The 7,287-nt window shown below is 37.3% G+C and overlaps 1 pseudogene; it reads right to left on the bottom strand.

The window, feature by feature from the left end:
* Positions 1–469: 469 nt before the first annotated feature.
* LOC115989005 lies at positions 470–4,844 on the bottom strand (annotated as a pseudogene).
* Positions 4,845–7,287: the final 2,443 nt, after the last annotated feature.

The following is a 7,287-nucleotide window of genomic DNA, read 5'->3' as shown; positions in this document are numbered from 1 at the left end:
ATTCAACTGAAATTGTGTTTTGACCTCACGATTCCAACTGACATGGCACACACATACCATAAAGTGTAATTAGCAATGCTCTTTTTTTTTCTTTTTTTTTCTTTTTTTTTTTTTTTTTTTTTTTTTTTTTTTTTTTTCAATCATTACACGTTTTTTCCCTTTCAGGAATGCGAAAACCTAAAACCTTTGTACAGGAAGTTACTATCCTCATTTCGGCAACCAAAGAAGAGAAAAAGTGGAGCAGTTGCACTGGATTCACTTTGTATCGTTCAATCCTCCACAAATCCATGAAAGGGTGACTGCAAAACTAGTTCCAAGTCCAATAAGAAAGAGGGGAAATGATGACGGTTGGAAGAAAGGGTTCCTTTTTGAAACCATGCTAGAATATAAATGCATGTTCATGATAAAATTCAAGTATGTATACATGTAAATTTTACGTATATTTACATGTAATATGTGGTTGCTTAAATCATAACGTGCTTTGATAGTTTCATATATGCCATTATTTGTTCAGAATCAAGTTTGGCTAGCCACATTGAGCATAGACCACTTCTCTTTCTTTTAAAAGTTGCAGTCTATGACTGATGACACTACTACACCAATTGTTACATGTACTTGATCGGGATAAGCTGAAGTGGATAAGATGTGGAGAAAGCCCAGGTTTTAATGGAGGAACGAACTGCACCAGCCATTCAAATGGCATTTGGAAGGACAGGAAGTCCTCTAATACCTAGATAAAAATTAACAATTAAACTCAATAAAGAGAGAGATTAATCTCACCTGGAGCATGTAAGAGAAACAAAGAATTAATTATGAAGATTTCTTGGGTTGTTCAGATAATTCATAATTTGAATAAGCTATTCGATGTCTAACAAGGTTTCCTCAATAGCCCATATGAAAGGATAAACAGCAAATTAATCAAAAATGGCATTTTTCCTTTTATTGCAAGCAACATAATACGACAGCAATATCTTACACAGAAGAAAGCACCAATTGTATCCCACCTTAATGTGACTGTTGGTACATAATGTTCATTGATCTTCCCAAAAGCCCTCAATTATATAAGATAATATTTTTGAATCACATAAAAATCAAAGCTTTGAAATGAAAACATAACAATTTTTTGCACATGATCCTCTCCTGGAATGGTCTGCAAATTTGTAAACAAATAACAACACAATACCATCATGCAACACAGAAAACGTTTATCAATTAACATACAAAGGAGGGAACAGTGCAATGCATTTATTTGAAATCACCTCAAGAACAGTTCTTTGCTCCTTCTGATTGCATTGTTGTATACCATCTCTTCCTTCTGGTGAAGCAAACTATTGAAGTCTTTATGGAGCTGTTGCAAAATAACTCAACCTGCAAAATTGATCTTATCAGTATACAAGATATATTGAAGAGCAGAAAAATCTCCAGAAATGCAACCAGTAGAAATCCAGTAGTACGGAGAAACCACATTTAGGATGAAGCATGATTCGCCTTTTTTTTTTTTTCCTGCCAAAAATTGAAAGCCTTGGAGGAATTACTGGTTATAAGTCTGAATTTATACCATTATTATATATTTCCAATACAATCAGGTGTTTTATTAAAATCAATATTTTTTTTTTGGTGTTTGTAACAATACCAGGCTTAGTAATAAACAAAAACAACCAAATTGTTAAAAGAGACTTTTATTCTAGAAATGGGTGCTGAAAGCTGATATTCTAAATCAGAGTGCAGAGGAAACAACAAGCGGTACAAAGTGAATTTCTGCGACCTCACCTAGTAATATGTACCAAGCAATTTAATCAAACATTAGATAGATCAGTTCTATCTATAAAAAAATTCCTTGTAAAGAGAATAATCTCATTCAAACTGTGAGTGATAGGATACATATTGCTATCTGAATGAATGAACTTTGCTGTGGGAATTCTTTCTGGTAATGAATAGATAGTTATCCAAATGATGTAGTTCTTGTCACACCCCAAACCCCAAAGAGTCCAAAGCATGAGAAAGACGTCTCAAGTACCTGTAAATTTTTAAACTGACGGGATGTTACAGTTCTGCCACGGAGTGACGTTTTTTCCTGGGAAAAAAAAAATATATATATATATATATATATTCAGGTAATGAGTAGATATTACTTTGAACCAAACATTTTATGCAGTTCTTAAAAGGAAAAATGTCATTTCCTGCAGTATTGAAGTATATGACAACATCCAGGTTGATGAAGGCTTTACAACAATGCAGTTTCATTGTATTTTAGCATGTGCCCTTGCTTAATTGGTAGCAGACTAACAGCGCCATCAGAAATTCCTTTTTATAGGCTGGTTAGTGGTGGCTAACAATTTTTTTGACATGCTTGAAACTTTGTGTTCTCTCCAACAAGTCATCCTGAAATTCGGCTGATTTCTAATGGTTTCAGGTCTAAACCGCTAGACATGATATTTATGCCATGTCACCAGTAATCACTGCAAGAACAATTTCCATCCTTGAAATGGTGAAATTGGCTATTATCCTTCACAATGATCTCTCTCCTAACTATTTTTGATATAAACTTAATCGCTACATGGCAGTCCACACAGACACAAATATTCTTTGTTACTTGAATTGTTGTTCCTGCAGGAGTGCAAATGATGCCATATGCTATAGCGAGCCTTTCGCTATAACTACACAGTAAGTATCTCTTCTGCTCCTCATCAACATCATGGAGCACCTCTTTTGTGCCGGGAACATATCCTTCTTGCTCCATCTGCTCTAGTAAAACTTTCAGTGCCTCATTTATCCTTTCATAATACGGATGGGATTTATCTCCAGCCACAAAAGCCAGAACCTTGTTGTTAACTTCAACCCAGCTGCAAACTGGTTTCTTTCTCATGCCCTTATTTCTCATGGAGATTCTCAAATTTTCCACATCTTTCCATCTCCTGGCAGCAGAATATATGTTTGACAATAAAATGTATGCTCCCATGTTCTCAGGATCAACCCTAAATATTTTCCCAGCCACTTTTCCAGCCAATTTAATATTCTTGTGAACCCTACAAGCAGCCAACAATGTTCACCAGATGCTGCCTGTTGGTCCTATATGCATATTACAGAGAAACTTATAAGCTTCCTCCAGCCTTCCTGCTTGACTCAGAAGGTCTGCAACAGCAGTATAATGCTCCAAGCCTGGAACAAATCCAAAATCCTGGGTCATACTATTAAAACATTTCCAAGCTTCATCTACTGGTCCAGCATGGCTGCAGGCAGTCAACACAGCCACAAAAGCCACATCACTGGGTTTTACTCCCTCCATTTCCATCTGTTTAAATAAGGAAATGGCATCATGGGCATGCCCATGCAAGGCATATCCCATGATTATGGCTGTCCATGAAACCATGTCATGTTGCTCCATCTTATCAAAAATCCACCTAGCTATCCTAATGTTCCCACACTTGGCATACATGTCCACAAGGGAGCTAGCTATAAACGTGTTATCCACCCCTAACTATGTACCCATGTAACTGCTTCCCCAAATGTAGCGTAGTCAAGTGAGCACAAGCAGGCATGATACTTGAAAAGGAAACATGCCTTGGCTTAATTTTAACCTGAAACATCTTCCGAAAGAATTGAGGCCTTCATTGAACAGGCCATTTTGTACACACCCTGCAATTATAGAGTTCCATGAAATTCTATCAAGTCAAAGTAAGAGATTGAAGACCTGACATGAATCTTCCACACGAGTACACTTTGCATAAATGTCAATTATGCTACTTCCAATGAACAAATTTGCATCAAACCCATGTCTTATGGCATACGCATGGATTTCCTCCCCTTTATAATATCCACATATTCTGCAAAGATTGGAAGGACACTTGACAAAGTGAAGGAATCAGGCTTCAAGTTGGCATTCCCCCTCTCCCTAACCATTGCTAAAGCTTCTTCATACATTCCATCTTGTGCATTTCCTGCAATCACAGTATTCCAAGAAACAAGATCCCTGTTTGGCATCAAATCAAAGATTTTCCTTACACTATCCATTTGTATAGCCCTTGTGCCTTCTTTTCTCCTATAAATATCATTTATTTGAAGCAACTCGTCCTTAATTTGGTTCAAGTTAATACTATGATCAATACACACAATCGGTTCTTCAAACTTGTTAATCAATTCATTTGAATTACTATTATTAAAATTACTGTTTATCAAAGGCTCATCCACAACCTTTTCTCTATTTGCATTCCTATCAAAGCACAGCACAGCATCCCTCCCTCACTTTCTAACTCCTCAGACCCAATTCTACAACTCAATTCCTTACAACTAATCTCACCAATTTCTAATTTTCCAATTTCCCTTTTCTCAGGCATTTCATCAAACACTTGCCACGCACCGCTCTCACACAAACTCTCAAACTTAAAATACATATTCATAAGCGCATTGCCAGTGTACAAATCAAAATCCATGCTAAGCCTTATAACGCAGGCATGGACCGACTCAGCCAACCTCAAGTTCATCAACTGTTGCTTGGCGATCAGGGTACTTGCCCGAAGTCCGCATTGCAATAAATTGGTGGGAAAGGCCATGGGAAGTGTAGCATCTGATGATGGATTTCCAAGCAAGAGTTGGAGGGAATGAAGGGTGTTGAAGACAAGAAGTGAGTGATGCAAAAGATTGAAGTTTGAGTAAATGGAGAGGAGAACAGAAATGTGGGTGGAACATGAGCCTTTGATTTTGATTTTGAGGATTTGGGCATGGAGTTGTTTAGCTTGGGACTTGGTTTTGATGGTGATTGGATTTTTTAGGAGAGTTTTGAGAAGGGTTTGAGTTGAGATTATTGGTTTGAGAGGGTGTTGGAGATGGGTTTTTGTCAACAGGCATTATGGTGGTGCTGATGTTCCGGAAACTTACAACTAGAGAAAATTCAAGGCAATTATAGAATGTACTTTGTAATTTTTCCATATTCAAACTTAAATAAACAAACGCGTTTTTTTTTTTTTTTTTTTTTTTTTTTATTGCAAGTGGGAAAGGGATTAAAAAAAAAGAAAAAGAAAAAAGAGGCCCAAGCCCAAAAAATGCAAAGACAATAATAGGGGAACTACTCTATCAACTTTCTTACCAAAGACCCATGAATAGATGGACGAAATGGGTTGGGATCCCTAATTTGGAGAAATAAACGCCTGGGCTAAATGATGAGCAAGCCCATTACATGATCGATAACAAAAAAAGAATTTTGCAACAGAAAAGTAAGGAATAAGGTTGTGGATGTCTGAGATAATGGAAGAGATTTCCCATAGAGGATCGGAAGATGAGTAAAAATATTATAAAATGTGGTGAACATAGATGCCTAAGTCCCTTTGCTAATGGGATTTGCATAAGTGCATGGAGATATAGATTGCACTTGTAAATTGTAATGTGTTCTTGCAAGGGTTGCCACCAACGCTGAAATAGAAACTTTCTACAATGGATTTTTTTTCAAAATGACACTAAAACTCAAACAATTTTGTTAGTTAGCACGTTTTCAAAACTATTTAGCAAACTAACATCTTAAGTCCAAGGGAGTCAATTTTGATGTGCTAAATCAAGTATAATGAACTCGAGTTCTGTGTGGAAATCGAGCATTATATACTTGAGTTCCATGAACAAATCAGATGAAGCCAAAGAAACCCACTACACAAAGAAATGAAGAAACTACACGAAGAAGGCAAAACCAAAGAAGAAAACCCAGAAACCCAAACTAAATAAAGAAGAAACACAAACTAGAGGTCTTAGGAGGCGATGACGGCAGCGGTGACGAAGCTCTAGGTGAAGGTTTTCCTCTAATTTGTGGTTTTTCTTGTCTGGTTCTTTGGATTTGATGATGCTTCGTTGTTTTTCTTGTTCGTTGTTTTTCTTTGCTATTTTTCTTGTTCTTTGGTCTAATGATGTTGGTTGCATTGCACAAAAATCGAGTGTGAAAAGGTCGAGTTCCATGGAACTCGACCTCTTCCCACTCGATTTAGCACAACAAAATTGAGTTCTCTACACTCGAGATGTTAGTTTGCTAAATTGTTTTGAAAACGTGTTAACTAACGAAATTGTTTGAGATTCAGGGTTATTTTGGAAAAAAAAAAATCCTTTGACAATGGTAGAACTCACTACAAGTCCAAACTACAGCAATGCTTGCACAGTTGCATATATAATATGTAATCATTTATTTCTTTCAAATGGATTCGTTTGTATTTATTTTTCATAAATACAAAAATAAATAAATAACTAAATAAAAATTTGGAATTACATTAAAAGGCCTAGAGTTTATCCTATATTTCAGTTTAGGTCCAAGATTTTTAATTTTGTCAATTAAAGTCCCAAATTTATGAAATCTCTTTCCATCTCCATTATTCATGTTTGTTATTCTAGACAATAACGGAGCAAAGAATTTGTTTAAAGTGAAAAAATGATTGCAAGAAAATTGAAGTTGGTTACTGTGGGGGCTAGGAGTATTAGTGTTGTTGGGCCAGGCCCAAGGAGTTTGAAGACCCAATCAATGACTAGCTTGACTTAGGTGGGCCAAAAATGACCCAAAATAGGAGTTTTTGCTACCAAAGGGCTATATAGCCCAATGATGCACAAAAGTTTTCAATGAGCTGATTATCCACGAGCACTCCAATGGGATACCTGAGGAACAAGAAAACCAAGAACCGATAGAGAGCACTGATGGGATGCCGGCCAAAGACCCTCTGAAGGTTAAGTCAATGAAAGAAAGATCTCTAAGAACTCAATAGTGTGAGCTAGGGATTTTATGCGTACCTTAAGTATGAGGAGGCTTGGTGCCTTTATAGTGGCAGAGGGTTAACTAGGATCCCATGAATGTAGGAATTTTCCTTGTATGGAGGATACGAAGTTAATGCTTCGAGATTTCATGGCCTTACATCCCATATTGGGAAGGCACAAACGTGGAATAGGGTCTTAGGGCGTGGTGTGCAAGTTATTTCCATGTAGGAGTTTATTCGTGGAGAATATGTAAAGGTTTGTGGGACCCAACACATTTGGTCATTAGGTTCATGCAAGCCCATCCATCAGTCTTGGTGTTACTCTCTGGTCATGTTGTACGCCTTACCCACCGGTCGACTCTTAAGCGCTCGCCACCCGTTAGGATCATTTGCTAAGTACCCAACGAATCTCCATGGAGATGATGGGTCTTGTGGAGGAGGGGTAGGCCTGGGCCCAAAAAAAAAAAGACTTGGGCCCCCCTTACTTTGTAGCTCAAGCCCCCCCTCCAAAAATCATGAATCATCCCACTAATCCTAGCCAACCAGCTCAAAGCCCATGTAAATCTAAAAT

This window comes from Quercus lobata, chromosome 5 (assembly GCF_001633185.2).
Source record: "Quercus lobata isolate SW786 chromosome 5, ValleyOak3.0 Primary Assembly, whole genome shotgun sequence".
NCBI lineage: Eukaryota > Viridiplantae > Streptophyta > Magnoliopsida > Fagales > Fagaceae > Quercus > Quercus lobata.
Note: the sequence above shows the minus strand (reverse complement) of the source record. Positions and strands in the feature narration are given on the sequence as shown.